At 41.4% G+C, this 18,950-nt stretch overlaps 1 pseudogene; it reads right to left on the bottom strand.

The window, feature by feature from the left end:
- Positions 1-5,317: 5,317 nt before the first annotated feature.
- LOC127237939 (FUN14 domain-containing protein 2-like) lies at positions 5,318-5,776 on the bottom strand (annotated as a pseudogene).
- Positions 5,777-18,950: the final 13,174 nt, after the last annotated feature.

Raw genomic sequence — 18,950 nt, 5'->3', positions numbered from 1 at the left:
TTATGATTCATAACAGTAGCAAAATTAGAGTCACGGAGTATCAACAAAATAATATTATGTTTGGGGGTCACCACAACATGAGGAACTATATTAAAGGGTCACAGAATTAGAATGCCTGAAAACCACTGCTTTGAGGGATTTCTTCTTACTCCAGGAGATTTCTCTGTAATAGAAATTGGGTGAAAATTAACAATGAGTAGGTTGGTTTGGCTCCTGTGGAGTGGCAATCAGGGCAAGCAACTCTCCCGCTGAACACTGGGAATGAGGTGTTTAAATAGACAGACTACCTACAGTTTTCCAAGTTTTGCATCCTTATATTCTGGGAAATAGACCAATAAACAAAAAGCAAGCAAACAAAGCAAAGCTATGGAGATGAAATGAGCTGTACTCTAAAGCCACGGACATAGGACACCACACATGGATGTCCCGGCCTTCACGGACAATGTTCTATTAGTTCAGCACATCTCTACCTCCAGCTAAACCAGCCCCGACTCTTCACACTGGGTGTGAGCCTGTGAGCTGGTATTTGAGTTTGATTCCCCCCCCCCCATCTTCGTCAGAAAATCCACTATATCCTAGCCAGTCACCTCCTACCCTAAAACCCATTGGCCAGATGGAAGGTCACCACCTAAGTCCAAGTATGTGACTTGGGCCTTGCGGACACCAGACATGGGTGACGCTCAGCTCACCTCCCCTGCTGCCTCATCTTTGTTCCTCACTGACGTCTTGTGTCTCACCACCCATGAGACTCCTTTACTCAAAACCGCGGTGTTGCCTGTAACCCAAAGAGAATGAAAACTAGGGAGCCATTTCTGCTCAGATCCCCAACAGAGAGTGCAGGCTGTGTACAAGTGTGAGCACTTGACTATTCCAAACCCTTAGATACTTGCTGAATGTGTGACATGCTTCTTCCTCTATCCGTATCTTCTGTTACTTCTCAGTGTAATGAATGCCTAAGCCTCTATCCCTAGAGAACCTTACTGTACAAGGCTGGTTCGTTTCTTTCTCCTTCTCTTCTCAAAGATGCCCACTTAGAGCCAGAAAGCCTCTCTTCCCTCTTTCGGTGAAGCATCCATTACACAAATCTACTTGCCTGTGTCCCCGATCATATATTGCACCAATTAATGGCTTTTGTTTATCATAGGATAAGAGATGTACTAAATATGATTGCTTTCCAGGGAATGAACGAATGTAGACTAACTTCTTCTCATGTCAGTTGGGGCTTTTTTGATAGATTAAGCAACTTGTCCAAGACTACATGGCAGGCTAATATAAGAGCCCACAATGGTACGCAAGAAGGGCCTCCAGATTCCAACCCAGTTACCAAATTCTCCAGCCGGTGGCTTTCACTGTTGATGTGACTGTGTCTGACGGCGACACCTTGCCCCGAGTTTCACATTGTTAATTGGTAGGTGTTTATCTTTTAACTGGGTTTATTTTCTCAGCACCAATATTTAGGTTTTGCCTTAGGAAGACAATTCTCAAAGTCCACAGTTAGAATAGGACCAGAGCCATGGCTTGACTTCAGGAGAGGACAAATGACATAAGGCTTCCCAGCGAAGCTGTTGGCTTCTGCCCGGTGACTCGGGGACAGTGTTAGCACAGAACTTGCTGGCACCAGTGAGGAAACACTCTGTTTTCCCTGAACTGAAGGACGAAGCTCTCAGAGAAAGCTGTCAAAACCCAGAGCTGTGTGTGAGACTTCTGAGAACAATGACCGCCCGCAGTCAGTTGTCCCATATGCCATTATAGGGTGACGACTTTGTGACGAATAGACTAGGATAAGCTGCACATTTCACACCGCCTCAGGAGGTAGACATAAAGACAGCCATGTTTTTGTTTTGTTTGATTCTTCAACCCCCCCCCGTGTTTGTGGGGGGGGCACGAGGTACTGATGAGGATGTACTCAGGGACCTTTCTTCACTTTCAGTTAGAATCTCATACTTTCACCAATGCCTAGAGGGAGTGCATGTTTAGTTTGATGGCAAAGGATGCATACTTCCTGTCTCCAGGAAGAAACTGGGAGATGGACAGACACTGGCCAGGACCCAAGTACAATCTCATAGGTCCCAGCCATGCTCATGATTGCCAGTCTCTCCTCAGTCTCCATTCCTTCCTACTTTCAACCAGCTTCCCTACCTGACTGCAAGTTCTAATGTCTTCAGGTTCCAGCGGTAGAAACAAAAACAACAGCTATTGAGAGCCTAGTTAAACATCTTGTCAAATTCTTATAATAAATGCTTGGGGGTGTAGTGTGGTGTGTGTGTGTGTGTGTGTGTGTGTGTGTGTGTGTGTGTGTGTGTGTGTTGGATCTTTCTCTGGTTCAACTCTTGCTGATATGTAATACTGTCCCTGAACGTATTCCTTTGTACAACTCATGTTCAATCAATATGAATGTGGTTTCTACTACTGGCTACTAAAAAGAACTAAATATACACAATTATCGCCTCTTAACTAAGCATGCTATTCCAATGTAATATCCTTGCTTCTCCCTCCTTAAATCTCAGCAGGCAGCAAAGGGCCAGGTACCCAGCAGACACTCGGCAAACATGTGTTGAGTGGCAAACATGTGTTGAGTGAACTAACAACAAATGGCTACAGCATAAAAATGTTGTCCCCCCCCCCCACGCCCCCCTGAGCTAAAGCTTCACACAATGCGAAAGATGTGAAAGATGAAAAACAGGACAAGAGGGCAGCCCCAGGCCCGGGGGGAAGCAAGAGAGGCCAGTCTCTGAGCCGCAGCTGAGCCTTCCAGCTGGCGGCAGGTGGGGAGAGCAGCACATGCCTGACATCTCATGTTCACCTCTAGCACAACAGGTGTGCTGGGGCCAGCCGGTCCTCCACGGAAGTGAGCTTCCTGTCACTGCTGACAGGGATTCACGTGATGTGCCGAGCAGAAGGTGCAGGAAGGGACGTTTTAAATAGAAAACCTGAACGCATATCGGGTTCCTAGTAAAGGAAGCTTCGGAGAAGGGTGATTACAGAGTGAGACACTGCGCGGATCACAAAGAGTCTCTGTGTGAGGGAAAACAGAAATACTAATTGTATCTGTGCTTGCCCGGAACCCTTACCAAAGCCAAAGGAAGCACGTGGTTTATGCAAACCACAGGGGCAGACGCTCAGCACAGAAACTTTCAGAATACTTTGACTCGTGTTCAGGATAACGTCAGAAACGAGCCAATTTATTTCGGGGGGGGGGGGGTGGAGGGAACAAAAGCGAAAACAGGAGACCCACACGCTGAGCACTGAACTAACGTAATGGGAGTGCAGTAGGCTGGTGATGACCCACAGAGATGTTTAAGAATTGACCGTACAATCTGTGCATAGCATTTTTTTCTTACATGGAAAAAAAATATTGATGTATAGACATGATCGAATTAAGGATCTTGGGATTGCGGCTGGAATCCCAGGCTACCCATCTGGGCCTTACATGCAATCACCAAGCATAATCACCAGTGTCCTCAGAAGAGAGTGATGATGAGATTGGACCACAGGAAAAAATAGGAGAGAGAGACCTGATGTCCTTGTCTTGGTGGCTGAGTGATGGGTCATGAACCATGGGCCACAGCTCTAGGAGACAAAAAGGTGAGGGAGGAGGGCTATTCTTATAGCCTGGAGTCGAGGTAACGCATTCACTCTGTCAATGTCTTTCTTTTAAACTCTTAAAACCCACTTTGGATTTTTGTCCTCCAAAACCATAAAGATGCAGTGTTGGTTTAAGTCGTCGTATTGGCAGTGAATTGTGACTGCAGACAATAGGGTTTCATATAAGGGCTCATGCCACGGAGCTTTACCTTCCAGGACAGGGACCGTAGGAAGCAGAGTCTCCCAAGAGGTGTCTAAACCCACAAAGACTAAAGGTGACAGGTGACAGACAGTCCCAGGTACAGGATAACCTGTGGGCCCCCAAGCCCCTCCCCTGTGTGTCCACTGTCTCTTACTCTCCTACATATGTTATCGTTTTCAGCTGAGTGTTTTTGTGGGATTCCCGAGTATGAGAACCAGTGGGTCTCTGTCTCTTGTGCCTTCTGTACTCATTTCCTTCTGTTGGGTTGCTTGCTGCTTCCGTCTCTGTGAGTTCACTCGAGCTTTGCTCAGTTGATTGAGAGGGCTTTGCTCTCCTGGGGTCCTCCATCCCCTCTGGCTCTTTCCTCCTCCTTTTCTGAGGGGTGCCCTGAGCTCTGAGGGGTGGATTTCCTGGAGATATCCCATTTAGAACTGGGGTGAACTTTACTTTCACATAAGTCAGGTGTGACGGAGGAAGGGGAAGAGGGATCCTGATCGTAGAGCCAGAGTGAGGCTGAATTTCAGGTCCTGGCTCTATCGCCTCCCAGGTTACATCTTATGTTTCTTGAAAGGTTATTTTTTTGTTGTTGTTTTTGTTGTTAACTGAAGGCATGTCTTCAAAGAGTTGCTGTGAAGACTACAGAGAATCTACATAAATTTAGAAAGTGTTCAGCACTATGCTCAATAAAATGGGCTATTACAGTTACAGATCAAGGGGCTGCAATTACAGATTGAGATGGCTCAGAGGCTAAGAGCACTGGCTGCTCTTCCAGAAGTCATGAGCTCAATTTCCAGCAACCACATGGTGGCTCTCAACCATCTATAATGAGATCTGGTGCTCTCTTCTAGTGTGCAGGCAAACATGAAGGTAGAACATTGTATACATAATAAAAATAAATAAATAATTACAGATCAAATCAGAGGTCATTTTCACTCATTCACTTGACATTATTGTCTTGCTCCTCTATAACAGCCTTCTCCCTGTTTCCGCCTTTTCTAAGTTAACACCGGACTCAGACTCTTTTTTTCTTTTTAAATTAATTTTTATTTAAATTAATATATCTAATTTTACATACCAATCCAAGTTCCCTTTCCCTCCCACCCTCCCATTATCCCCACCAGCCCCCATCCTATCCCCCATCCACTCCTCAGGAAGGATGAGCTCTCTTTCTATAACTTAAAATCAACTAAAAAAGAAAGCACACACCAAGGAACAAAATCTTTCATGCTTAACTGCAAGTGTGCTCAGTTCCTTTCCATGTGACACATACTAAGGTAACTATGTGCTGCTTTTCCAAATAAAGCTTGGATCTTACACAGGGGAAAGCTACTCATTGACAAAGTAGTAAGGATTATACCGGGAGAGTTAACATTTATTGTCTTTCCCAACATGTGAAGCTCATAAAAGGCCTATGGAGGCCAATCAGTTTTGTCACCAGGGAGGAGAGGAGGAAGAGGAGTTGTCAATTGTCTTGTGTTTGAGTATTGAAGTTGCTGGCAAGGAAAAAAGAAACAAGTAAGCGAAGTTGTATTTCTTAGGATGCCATGCCCAGTAAAAAGCCTCCCCAAAATCCTCCAGTCACTAGAACATTCTTCTTTATGTTTATGACACAACCTCCTCAGCTTTGCTCTTGACATCAGTTGGTATTTGGTTATGCTTACGAATCTTCAACTGCTCGTTGGCTTTTTTCATGTCTTTCTCTACTCGTTGCCAGTCAAGTTCGATGTACCCAGTATGGTTTGCCAGCTGAAGTAGAAAGAATCCACCTCCTACAGCTGTTGCAGCCACTTTTCCAACCTTCTGGAATATGAAACCAGTGCACCATCCAGTAACACCTCCAATTAACAGCTGGGTTGCTACACTATACTTTTCAGCTGATGGCCCAGATTCCTGCCCAGTTTACACCACCATGGTTGCTTTTTAGTCAATTCTGCAAGATCCAGTGCCTCAAATTTTCCATCAGTTTCCTTGACTGGCCGCGGCCATTTCGAGGGAACTAGTATTGCGAGGACACAGCTGCAGATCCCTGACTCAGACATTTCAAATACAACTTTTGTCTCTACAAGAGGAACGCAAGCTATGTATTAATGATTCCTGAAAGATGTTAAACTTCAGTTTAGCTGTTATTTGTTTGTTTGAGTTCCTTGACGGACTAGGAAGGTGGATTATGAAATTAGACAGCCTATAATCAAACCAAGATATTTCTACTTCCTAGTTATGGCATTTTGAACAATTTATTTTCTCTGTGCTTCAGATTCCCCATTATAAAATGCAGATAATATTACTGACCAAGAAGGCGATAGAAAATTGTGTAAAATAGGTACTTCCTAGGACAGCATTTCCAAATGACAGGAAAAAAGTAAATACATCTGTACTACTTCCTTGATCAATTCAGCACACAATGAATACTATTATATTCTCAGGAGAACAGCCTAAGTAAAGATAGCTAGCAGTAACAAGGCTTGCTAAAGAAATTAACTACCCAAGACTCTTCTACAGTACAAGTAAGTATGATTCTGTCTTCAGAAACATCTAAGATGGATCTACTCTGTTCACAGCATCTCCTCCTGCCATAGAGTAAGGCATCCAGGAAGCCAATGGAACATGTCCCCTCAGAACCTGTGTCCCCTCCCTCCCTTCCTGGGACACAGTCCAGACTCTCAGGACTCCAAAATGTTCTGCAAAGATTATCTGTATGGAGAATGCCTAGACAGGTATATAAGCTTGTTGCCATGTGAAACGCAAACATGAGTAGGAAAAAAGAAACAAAGCAAGCTTGAGACAAGGAATAACTTGACAATCTCTCAAAAGCTCGAAATAAGCATATTTCAGAACGCAGAAATTTCACTAGGTATATAAACCAACAAAAACAAGAAATGTCTTTATGTATGTATAATATATATGCACACATACACACCCACACATCACATTGTTAGAGTAGCACTGCTATTCATAACAGCCCCAAACTAGAAACAATCAAATTTTTTTCTGCATTAAAGGTTGTAGTTAAATCTCAGTTCAATTTATATTGAATACTTACAACAACGAAAATCAGTCAGCTGCTACCACATGCAACCATGTGCAGAAGGTTTGCAAAGAAGAGTCAACCACAAAAGAAAATACGCCACATGGTTCTATTTATGTGGAATTCAGACCTGTAAGGACAGAGGTGAGTGACTTTAGGGACTAGGAAGGAGCCTCAAAGGTACCAGTAATGTTTCTGTCATCTGTGTTGTGATTATACAACCATGTTCGACTTGTAAATATCCATTGAGACGTACACTTAACAGTTTATAATTGGTATCCTGAACTGTGATAGCCATGCCCTGTAGTCTTTAAGAGGAGGAAGCTTGGGCTTCACACCTGCTATGAGCCACTCAGTCTTGGGCCTTTACCCAGCACCTACCACAGAAGAAGACCATAGCCTTTTTTCTTACTTTGGATGGACAGTGTTCATTCATAGCGTCCACAGTATGGTGGGCTATCTGAAGGCCAGCATTGCTTCTTTTAGTTTTGTCTTTTTTCCAGCACATATTGTCCCATCGGCCTCATGAATGATCCTTAGTAACTCTGAACTGAAGACAGAATTCCTGACCCACAGCAGGTAGGTAATACACTTTAACCCCATCCTCTCATTGAGAAACCTGTACCAGAATATGAGACTCTTCTCCAGGTGAGACCTTTTCACTAAAAACCCAGAATGAATTTGTGAATGAGACTCCCTTAAACTAATTGTATATACCCAGTTATACATCATGGGTTTGTCTTTTATTAGACAAACACTTGTATGGAAGAGATTATCACTAACTTGTTGTATAACCACCAAACAGTAGGAGTTCGTGGAGTCTTTCAGGATGCTAGGTAAAACTTCTAAGGAGGTATCCATATTGTGTGACATGGGAGATCAATCTACCAGCTGATGCAACACAACCTCCTTCATCTGAGAAGCAGGTTAGGCAGACATACCTCACTGGCTGCCATGGATGCCATGCAGCTGCCTCCCAGAGGAGGGAACACAGTATCTGATGTGTGCACACTTGTCTGTCACCGTTTTTGCACTTGGTATTTTTTTTCTTAAATGTTTAACACTGAAATGCATTTGGCTGTGAGCTGTATTAATTTCTAGGCTTTTTTCCCCACAGAAATACTCATCTATTCCCCAACTTATGTGAAAAGAAAGTTCATAGAACCAGAATTTGGGATAGAGAAAACTCAGAATCCATTGACATGCTCAGATCATGAGAGTTTCAAATTATGAGTGATATGTAGCTGCTAAAAAAAAAAAAAAAAAAAAAAAAAAGACATAGTATGCCTCCATATGGACTGGCAAGAAAGAGAACTAAGCCATCTAGGAGAAGAATCTTGCAAATGGTGTATAACTTCCACTTATATAAAAATTTTTACATAAGGAAATGTGTTTATAAAATGCATGGAAAATCAACTGGAAGAAGTCAAGTCAGAAGGCTAACCCTGATCACATCACAGAGGAATAGTCAGAGAACAGCAGGAGGGAAGGGAAGGGAATAGTAGTCGACTTTCCTTTTTGTATTGCTAGATTTCTCGAGTCTTCTTTTACAATGAGCTTTTTTTTTTTTTTTTTTGAAAATGCCAAGGAATTGGAAGTCATAAGTCATTTTACTGCTGCCTTCATTAGCAGGATAATTGTAGCATTTTCCTCTAGGACCCCTGACCTATCCACCCTCTAGTGTTTGGCCTCATTAATGGTGCTAGGTATGAGTTCCATCTCATAGAGCAGGCTTTAAAAACAATTTTGAAAAGTTCCAGTATTATTCAGTAAGCTTATCACCCATGCAGGTTACTGTTGTAGTTCACGGGGGCTCTATTCATAATAGTCAGAAATTGGGATCAGCCAAGATGTTTATCAACTGATGAGTGGGAAATGAAAATATGGTACAGCTATGTAATGGAAAGTTACTAAACTGTTAAGAGATAATGAAACTTACAGATAAGTGGATGGAGCTAGAAATAAGTATCCCAGATCCAGGAAGACAAACATTACACGATCTCCATATGTAGGCGTTAACTTTCATGCCTTAGATACATGTGTTTCGTTCAGAATATTCGGTCACACAGAGGGCAGGAGGGGATCTTCCAGAGAAGGGCATTATAAAGAGGTAGGGAGGGGGTTAGCATAGGAGGGCCAAAGGGCATGGGGAGAGGGAGAGCAGGGTAGAGGATAGACTATGGGAATGGACAACTGACATTAATAGTCTTTTGAAAAGCTGTATGTTAACCTACTATAATGGAAGCTTTCTAAAAATATGCTTATATGAAAGGACATTAAAACAAGTTACCATAAAATGGGGGAGCCAAGCCTCAGCTAGGCAGTTTATGCTTATGACACATTTTACCAAGAAAGATTATTTGGCTTTAAGTCACTTGCCTTTTTGTGGTCATGGGTATTTATTTTGAAACCTCAGCTTTACTAATCTTTTTTGCAATCCTTAGGCCTACAGGGGGTGGCTGTCCACAGAGCTTAACTCCATGGAGCTCGGCCTGCTGTTTCCTCCTGCCCACCACTTCCCTCTTCCTGTCTAGACTGTACATCTCTTGTCTGCAGACAGGTCCTGACTGCACTGGATCAGTACATGGGGGAATTATCACAAAGAATGATTCTTCCTGAGTCAGAACCGTTTTCTTTATCAAAACCTGGAAATGTTCGGCATCTAAAACCTCAAACAAAAACTGTAAGGGGAAGCATTTTTCTAGACATTCCAAATGAGAATAGAAGGCTAAAATGTCTCCAGGTTCAGTTTCATATAAACTAAGAGAACCCAACAAAGAAACAGCAAACTGTTGTGATTCTTGTAAAATTACTTTTGATGGAGGGACTCCACTGGGAAATGACTGTCAGAGTAATTGGGAAGTCAACATGTCAGATTATTTCAAAACTTCCAGGAAAACCAGTTAGGATTCATATGACCCGTGAAGCAAATTTCTGACCATCTTTCAAAAAAATCCAGTCTCAGGGCAGGTAATGGGTGAATTAAACTGCTTAGAACAATCTTCATCCTGAAGAAAGAGTAGTTTAGACTGATTATTCCAAATCACAAGCAATAATTTTCAGGGAACCCAGTACTGTGTTTGTTAATGTGAGCTCAGATGAAGTAAATGCCATCATCAATGGGACAAAGCCTTGTAGGCTGCCTACCCTCCCTCACAGTTCTGTCTCCATTTGCGTGGCCTCTATTCCTGGAAAAGCCACCTGCTCTTAAGGGCCTTGCAGTGATTTCACTGTAAGATTAAAGACATTGTTAGCCACTTGGAGCTAATAGAAAGTGTCAGCATCTATGACTGGCTTGAGCTTTTCCAACACAGCTGATAGTCCAGGACATTTTCCAGTCGGCAAATAGGAGATCAAAGAGCAAGCTGACTCCAAGATGTCCTCCTCCAAGGCCTGACCTTGCCATCTGCTTTTATTCTCGTTTAGTGGTAAGGCAGGTGGCTAAGAAGCCATCAGTCCAGGATGACGAAAATATGCCTGGGGCCATTAATAATCAGCCACTTTCAGCCTTCCCCTAACTGATCTCAGATGATGTTCCAACTGTAGTGAGAAACCAAAATTCAGCCTTATGGGGCAGCTTATCACTTGGCCGTAATGCCTTATGAGAAAAAGGAAACCAGTCAACTTTCAAAAAACCATAGGCTGACACAGAAAAAGGATGGAAGAAGATACGGTGATCGTGTTCCTTCACCTCTTCAAATCAATGGAACACCAGCAATAATAATAATAGAAAAATACCATGGCGAGTGACTATGACAAATGAAGAACTACTCAGAGGACAAAAATAAGAAAAATCTATTACTCCATACAAAGGGTCCCGAGAGATCTGTGAGAGTTTCTTTCTTATGATGTGCTATTGATTAGTAGTGGCTCAGGGAAGAGAATGTTCAGGGATGTGGAGAGTTGTGATTTTCTTTTCTTTTGGGAATAGAAGGTGCAGAGGGGGAGGAAGCCACCTGATAATTAGAATTGGAAGATTAGATCTAGAAAAACACCAGAGTGGATTCATTTATTGCAGGTGTCTGATGGACAGAGAGGGGGTAACATAAAATAAATCCTTCCTTTCTAAGAGCATGCTAAGGGATGGTTATAAGAAGCTTATTGTATGGGAGATAATGTCCATGTAAGTTGTAATCTATAGTACTTTATAGTATGAATACTAATACATGTTTTCTCTCTCTATCCCCTCTCTCTCTCACACACACACCATTTTAACACAAGATCAATATCACCATATAATCACTATAGGCCAGAGGGCAAACGTGATGTAATTCTGTTATGGTCTATGAATATGCCAACTCCTATCAGTTGGCCTTGTCCATCACTAACATTGAAGATGTTAGATTTTAATTGAAAATTTAGTGTTTTGCATTATCAATCAGTATTCATGTTAAACATTACTTATGTAACTATGAGAACTGAATAAAGAGATAGGTAGATTTTTGGCACACATTATCTATATAAGTGTTCTCTATAGGAAAGACGTATCATTCCCCATTAAGCAACAATCAAATATTTTATGAGACTCTAAGAAATGAATAGATAAATTTGTGCTTTATTTATTAACATTTATTACTGAGAGTTATGCAAAATAATTGCTTCTCACATGCTAAACAACGAAAGTGAAGGCAGAATAAATGATCAAATCCCCAGGACTAGATTAACGATACTTCCAAACACAGAGGCTTGGATTAACTGATGGGTGCATTCCTTCTCTAACACATATAACCAAAGCAGAGCCTGTGTCTTCCAGCCACGCTGCACCTTTTTTTCTTCTAACTGGTAAATTAAATAACAGTGCATTTCCTGTCCCATAATGCTTATATTCAATTAGCAGGAGTACTGACTGCTACATCTTTTCTTCTGATCGGAAAGCAGAGGCTCAGACAAGTTGCATCATTTGTCTGAGTGCACAGGCTGTGAGATCTTGGAGATATCATTTCAGACTAAGTCAGTCTCACAGCCAGAAGGTATTGTCCTAGCCATACTGACAAACTATTTCCTGAGATGAAGGAAAAGATTGCCCTAATTCTTTGAAAGATTAAATTGGATCACAGCACCCACCCACCCCCCTCTCTCTCCAGTAGAGTTTCATCTCACTCGTGGCTTCACAGGAGCCGAGCAGCCTCACCCCAGTCTTGATGCCCTTTCTTCTCCCCGGTGCTGCCTGGTTTTATGTCAACTTGACACAAGATAGAATCATTTGAAAGGAAAGACCTTCAATTGAGGACAGAGATAAATGATAGTGTAGGGTTGACCCCTGAGGATTCTTGTACAGACTCCATTAAATAATGCAAGCCCTCCCAGCTACTAAGTATCTGGTAAAAATGTTTTTATCATATCATTTGCAGATTAATAGGAACCATAAAGAACAAGATGGTTCTCAAGCAAGGGAAAGGTTCTAGGTGAAGGTAATGTAGGGGACATGTTTCTTATTGTAACTAGGGGTGAGATGCAGGTACCATTAGCATCTATCAGAAAGAAAGCCAGTAATATTCTTAAACACCTTACAAATGTACCAAGTTGCACATTAGCAGCTCCAGAAGATAATAAAAGTTTGATGAGAAACCCTTCTATTGTGACATACTGCAAACTCCACTATCTCAGAAGTAAAAAACATATCATAACAATCACCATGACTCGTAGGTAATTTTGAAATCAGAGCAGAGACAACAAGCCCTGTTCATATTACCTTGCCCTAGAACAGTGGTTCTCAACCTGCAGATCAATCCATTGGGCATAAAATGACCTTTTCCCAGGAGTCGCTGAAGACCATCAGAGCACAGATATTTACATTATGATTCATAACAGTAACAGCAATGAAAATAAGTTCATAGTTGGGGGGGTCACAACAAGAGGAGCTGTATTAAAGGGTCACAGTATTAGGAAGGTTGAGAATCATTGCTTTAGAGATTTGATTTTAACCTCCCCCTCATGGGAGATGTCATTCTGTAAATATGTTTCTCATATTGGTTAATGAATAAAGCCCAGTTGGCCAATAGTAAAGCAAGATAGGTGGGATTAGGAGACAAGGAGGATTCTGGGAGATGTAGTAGGAAAGATTCAAGATGTAGGGACTTGAGAGAAGAGGTCTGAACCCTCTTTCCGGTAAGAGAAGACCATGTGGAAACACTTAAATGAGTTAATATTTAAGACAGAGCTAGCCCATAAGAAATGCTATTAACACACAAGCAACTGTGCCTGAACCATACTGTGCAGGTCTGTTCAGTTCTGTACCAGGCCACTAGAGAGCAGAGAAACACTACCAATCATTCAGCCTTCGCCTGCAAGAGTCATAGTAGAATTTAGTCATATAAATCGTAATAAGATGCTAAATTGTTACTGGCCCTTACAATTTAAAGCTTGTTTGAACAGTCTTATTAGGCACATGTGTGTCTATGCAGGTTAGAAGACTGATTCCAAGGGCTGATTCAATTATTTACTCTAATTTCCATCATATCTGGACTGTAAAATATGGCAGAGATTAAGTTAGACACCGTGTTAACTGGAGATTTAGTAGCTGTCGGTGAAATTGTCACTATTGGGACATTGCTATTGTTTTACTCTAATAATGTATTACAGCTGTGCTGATGAAATGCTTTCTTTTATATGGATTTGCTTCTTCTGTGGGATAATTTGTGGCAAAAATGTCATCTCTACCAAGTTATACCTACCAGAAACTGAGCATGAGCTGAAATCTTACAATGAACCCCAAACTGGAATTAAATAGCTTCACTGTAATAGGGACCAAACACAACCTCAGTGTCAATGTTCATTCCCCACATCATACTGCAGTAGAGGCAACCTGACTAAAAATGTTATATTACCAACATTTGACAATGTAGGAGATTGTTAGCTATATCCCGAAGAAGACACCAACAGGAAATTTGGTAAGAAAAGATGAGATAATCATAAAAAACCCATGAACAAATAAACAAAACAAAACAAAAAAAAGAAAAGAAAAGAAAAAAAAACCAGTGTCAACTATTTTACTTTCTGATTTAAATTTAACAATTGTGGAGACAAACATTGTGTAAGTTATCTTTAAAATTATTCTTGTGACATCCCTACTTGCCATGATTATCACTAACAAGCATGAAAATTCTGTTCACACATCATTTTAACTTCATTTAACCCACATGCACACACAGGAATATAAATAAACAAGAAGCTGTGCAAGTATCTTGACATGTACCTGAGGCGATGTTGTCAACTCCAGTAAATAAGAATCAAAAGTTGTGACTCAGAAATCTTGAAGCATCCCATCAGAAAGCCTAGACATTAGGAGCCTGGAGAATGGCCAATTACTCAAGCCTGATCACAAGCTACTTGGAGTTGGAAATTTGTCTCTGCTAGAGATAATAGTTTTGAAGCTCTGGGGAAAAGAAAATGTGTTTTGTGACCCGTATCTCAACTGTGGTATAGTCGCAAACATCGTAGTGTTTACAAGTGGACAGAGAATAGTAGTTACAACATTTCCTGGCACACATTAGCCTATGTAAATATTACTCAGATAATAATATCATTTCAAAGGTAGGCCAATCCAAAGATTCCTCTATTTTATACTAGATGTGATTTTTCTTTCTGAAGTATTAAATCATTGTATGCCTCAGAAAGGCAGGGGTGGGGGATGGAATATAATGGACTCAATGGGTTTTTAAGAGACTCGGGGAATCCGGCTCAGTTTCAGAGCTGTCCCTACACAGTTGCCATAACAGGGCCACCCTCATTCCTGTCCTGCTTTTTGCTCCAGGGTATACCCACTCCCCCTTCTTCTTATGTAAACAACAGGTGCAAATGTTGGAGGGAGAAGGATATTCTTTGTCTTTCTTTCTGTTTAGCCATCAACACTGAAGCCAGAGTAAGAAGAACTACACACAACAAAGGCAAGACTCGTGAAGCCACTGAGATTTTCTTTGGAAAAGCACAGAGTCCTTGCAACATTTACCCCAATTACCAGATTCTAGGAAGTTTCAATGGACGCTGATTTTTTCCCCCTCCTTAATAGTTGGATAGTGTTAACTTGTGAGAAGACTTGAGTCAAGAAAAAGTGGATAGTCCAAGGATAGGAATTGCATAGCAGAAAAACCCAGAGTCAAAATCTTGTCTTCACATCATCTCTACAATAAATGGTTAATGCCTTGATTTGTTTCCATGGAAGCAACACCTCTATGTCAGGTTGACATTGATTTCAACAATAGAGAATGTGCCTTGTTTTTTCTTCAACTTTGATTGCACTTCATTCAGATTTTTTTTTTTTTTTTAAGATCAGCCCCAAATCCTATAAGGACCAAAATATCATTATGGCCAATATATAATGCACAATTCCATTATTGAAAATTTGTGAATTCATTTCACAATTAGCTATACATCACATATAGAATTAAGCCAGGCATGATGGTGCACCCCTTTAACCCCAGCACTCAGGAGATGGAGAAGGTGAATGTCTTGAGCTCATGGCCAACCTGGTAGCAAGGGCTACACAGTGAGATGCTGGTTCAAAACAAAGCAAAAAATTGAGAACTGAAATACACATAACAAAAAATAGGAAAAACAAAGTCTGTGCTAGCATTTTACCCTTGGATTTCCATCTCTTAAAGTATTGCTCAGAAGGGCTCCCTCTAGTCAAAAGATGATGATGAAAATGTCTTTACTTCACACAGAATGGCTGTGAAATGATCAGACTACTAAAACAGACTGGGTTTCAATACTTGCCCTGACATTACTTGCATAACCCTCATTTACATCCCTAATTCTGGGGATGGAGATATAATTCAGTAAATTACACCATGCTTAGTATACACAAGGACCTCGATTCAACCCTTAGAACAACAGCTGAAAGTAAAAGAATTTATAATTCCCTACGTCTCCATTTCTTATTGGTAACAAAATGACAATGGCTTCTCCTACCTCATTGGATATTCAAAAAATTTCAGTTAAAACACAGAAACTATATAAGCCTTTGTTATAAGACCAATTACTTTTGAATAGTTTTAATTTCTTGAGAACACAAAGAACATTTAATATTGTCTTTAGATGTTCTGTAATTTAAGTAGATCAGGGGATTCGTAGTTCTCCAAGCACTGAAAGAATATACTTTTATCATTCTATGGTTAACTGAAAGAACAATGTTAAAAGATAGGGGTTGAATTCAATGGGGAGTATTTCTATTGTCCTTCTTTTGGGTTTTGTAGGCTATGAGCAAAGCATTTTGTTGCATCTGATCACGGCCCAGGACCAGCTCTAATGGAAGAACAGGTAAATGATGAACTGGCTGTCAGGGCCTTTCATTTGAATTGTGGAGCTGGACTAGAAATTACCTAGCAACCACTTGATAGGGAAAACTTGATAGCGTGGTTTCATAATCGTAATCAGGCAAACATCATTAAAGGCTTTCTCCTGACCTTATTTCCTGTACCCTACTTATCAGCAAGTCATCAGAATATACAAGTCCAATTAAGGAAAGGAGTGAGACACAGACCCTCAGATGAAGGATGCTGAGAAAAATACATGGTCGTAAAGCCCTTGGAGAAGTGTTCAGCACAGGCATCAGCTGCCATGAAAATGTATACAGCATTTGGTGATAAGATGTTCTGGATGAGAAATTTTTGTCACGACACAGAATTAGTATCTTGTGCAAATGTAACTAATCCTTGAAAATGACACTTGAACATCTCTTCACTATGGCACCCAGTGACACGGTTCGTGGTTGGCTCTACCTTCTCCATACAACTCTCTAAGAGCCTGGAAGCCACGTTAGTACCAGGCGTTTTCCTTATAGGTGTGCACACACCACAGCATAAACATTTGCAATAGCAAATTTCAGCTTCCAAAAAGGGTTAATCTAGTCCCAAATATATTTACTGAACACCTACTAATTGACATACATTGGGTTTTGTGCTCAGGGTACAAAATTAAATGCAATTAAGTCCTTGCATTCAATAGCATGCTACTGGAAGAGAGAGCTACAGAAGCATATAGTGAAAGCAATGTGGGATCTTTCTCTCTGAGTAAGAACAGGGTACTGGGTGTGTATACAGTAACAGTTACGATACTTAATACTTCTTTTACATCACTTACTCTTCTAAACCTCTTGATAGTCCTAAAAGTAAACTGGGGTGCACAGCAGTTAAGGCACTAATGGTCACCCAAGGAGTGTTATTGCCATTTTAGGACAAACAAGTTACATACTGGGAGACTTAAGAAGACTTTCTGAAAGGAGACCCAAGAAGCCATGCTACTTGAGAGAGCAGTTGGGGTCCATCAGATATCACAGAGGAAGAGAAACCTGTGCAGAGTAGGAAATGTACACCAGCTTCACCCTTAGCTCTGTCCTGTCCACAGTGCCCCGTTTCCAGGGCTCCCTCCATCTCCCCTTCTGTGACTGGGGAAGCTGTAGGGCCATGGGCCACACCCCCTTCAGTCCAGCAGAACTCCTTCCATAGAACCCACTCTCTAACCCAGGCGCCCAGAAGAGTCTGTTCCAGTGGCCCTGGGCCTCTGTGCTCAATGCCTTAAGATCTCTATTCCATGTCTAGCCTAGCAAGAGTGGAATATGAACAGCACCTCAATGTGAAGGTTGGATGTCCCCGTACCCACATGAAGGTCCTTTGGGAGGGTTGTGCATGTACGAGGTAGAAAGGGAAGCATGGTGGCTGGTAGCAATACTCTACTGGACTCTGACACTGTAATGCTGAATTCAGGAGTCTAAGAATTTTACATCTAAACTGAGCTTTACAAAGCACTTTAAAGGTGGCTTGTTTTTTTTTAATAAAAAAAATGGAGGTTATATAATTTATGATGACTCAGAAATGAAGCACACACCTCATTGCAAGCAAGCTGTATGCCCTGTACATTAATCTGCCTTAGCCCCATCATTATTTACGTTCTCTGACCCACTCCCTTCTCTTGTCCTTTATGTAAACTTCATTGGTACTCTTTAAGGACTTAGCAATAAGCGTGGGTGATCTATGCCTTTTATACCAGCATTCAGGAGGCATAGGCAGGTTGATCTCTATGAGTTCAGGGCTAGTCTTGTGTACAGAGTAAGTTCCAAGACAGGCTCCCAGAGAAACCCTATCTTGAAAAACCAGAAGGAGGAGGAGGAGGAGAAAGAGAAGAGAAGGAAGGAAGGAAAGAATTATTTAATTAATCAGTTAATTAATTAATTTAGAAATATGTGTTATGACCGTCATAACTTTGCAAATGTTTGGGAGTGAAATTCCAAGGACAAAGAGTCCTGTTAATTAGGAAAATTAAAGGTAGATGAGTAAAGCTTGAAGCTGGAATCTGAAGCAGGGAAAAGGAACCAAGGGCTCTGAAGAGTGCTTGTGCACCTGTGCAAACTGCTAGCTTGAGTTCAATTGTGAAAGTAATGGAGACCAGTAAGGAGTTCCGGAGAGAGAGCAGATGCTGCCTTTGGAGAACTCCCATCGTATGTTCCAATCAGTTCCACTCCCTGAGGAATAACCCCCACACACACACACACACACACACACACACACACACACTTGTTCTCATCATTCCCTTTGCTTCTATCTAGAGTAGGAGGGGAGTGAGAGTGAAGAGAGAGAGAATATGAAAATGTCTGTTAGAATCATAAGTCCAAGTAGGAAGGCATGCGGTAGATAGAAGAACCGACACCCAGGGGAAAACCAGCAACCCTGGCATTCTTAACTAGCCATTCTGTTGGGGGGGGGGGAATGAAATCATAGGCAAGGGGAAGTTAAACAGTTGCACTGAAGCTCGCAAGCCTAGGGACATCTGTGACAGGACAAGGGAACAGATCAAAATGGAAGCATTATCTGAAAGCTAAGGGAAGCTTTTGTACAAGAGATCCAGCCTGCTTGGAAAGGGGCTTGTTCCCCCTCTGAATTTTGTAACTCATTACAAACTCAGCAGAAGGCTCCCAATAACTGGCTGCCATATAAGAGCAATGCCAGTGGCCAGGTGTAGAGATCTAAATGGTGGGCTCTCTGTTTATTGGTGGGTGTATTGCCTACTTACAATCGATGGACACTGGACAAATGACATTCTACGTTTGTAATGTAAAGATATGGAATACAGGCACATGGTAGATACTGATCACATTTTCTCACTAAAAATAATCTAAATTCTTCCTGGGAAACTACGCTATCA

The sequence above is a fragment of the Phodopus roborovskii genome, unplaced genomic scaffold (genome assembly GCF_943737965.1).
Source record: "Phodopus roborovskii unplaced genomic scaffold, PHOROB, whole genome shotgun sequence".
NCBI lineage: Eukaryota > Metazoa > Chordata > Mammalia > Rodentia > Cricetidae > Phodopus > Phodopus roborovskii.
This window is presented reverse-complemented; position numbering and strand designations above follow the sequence as displayed.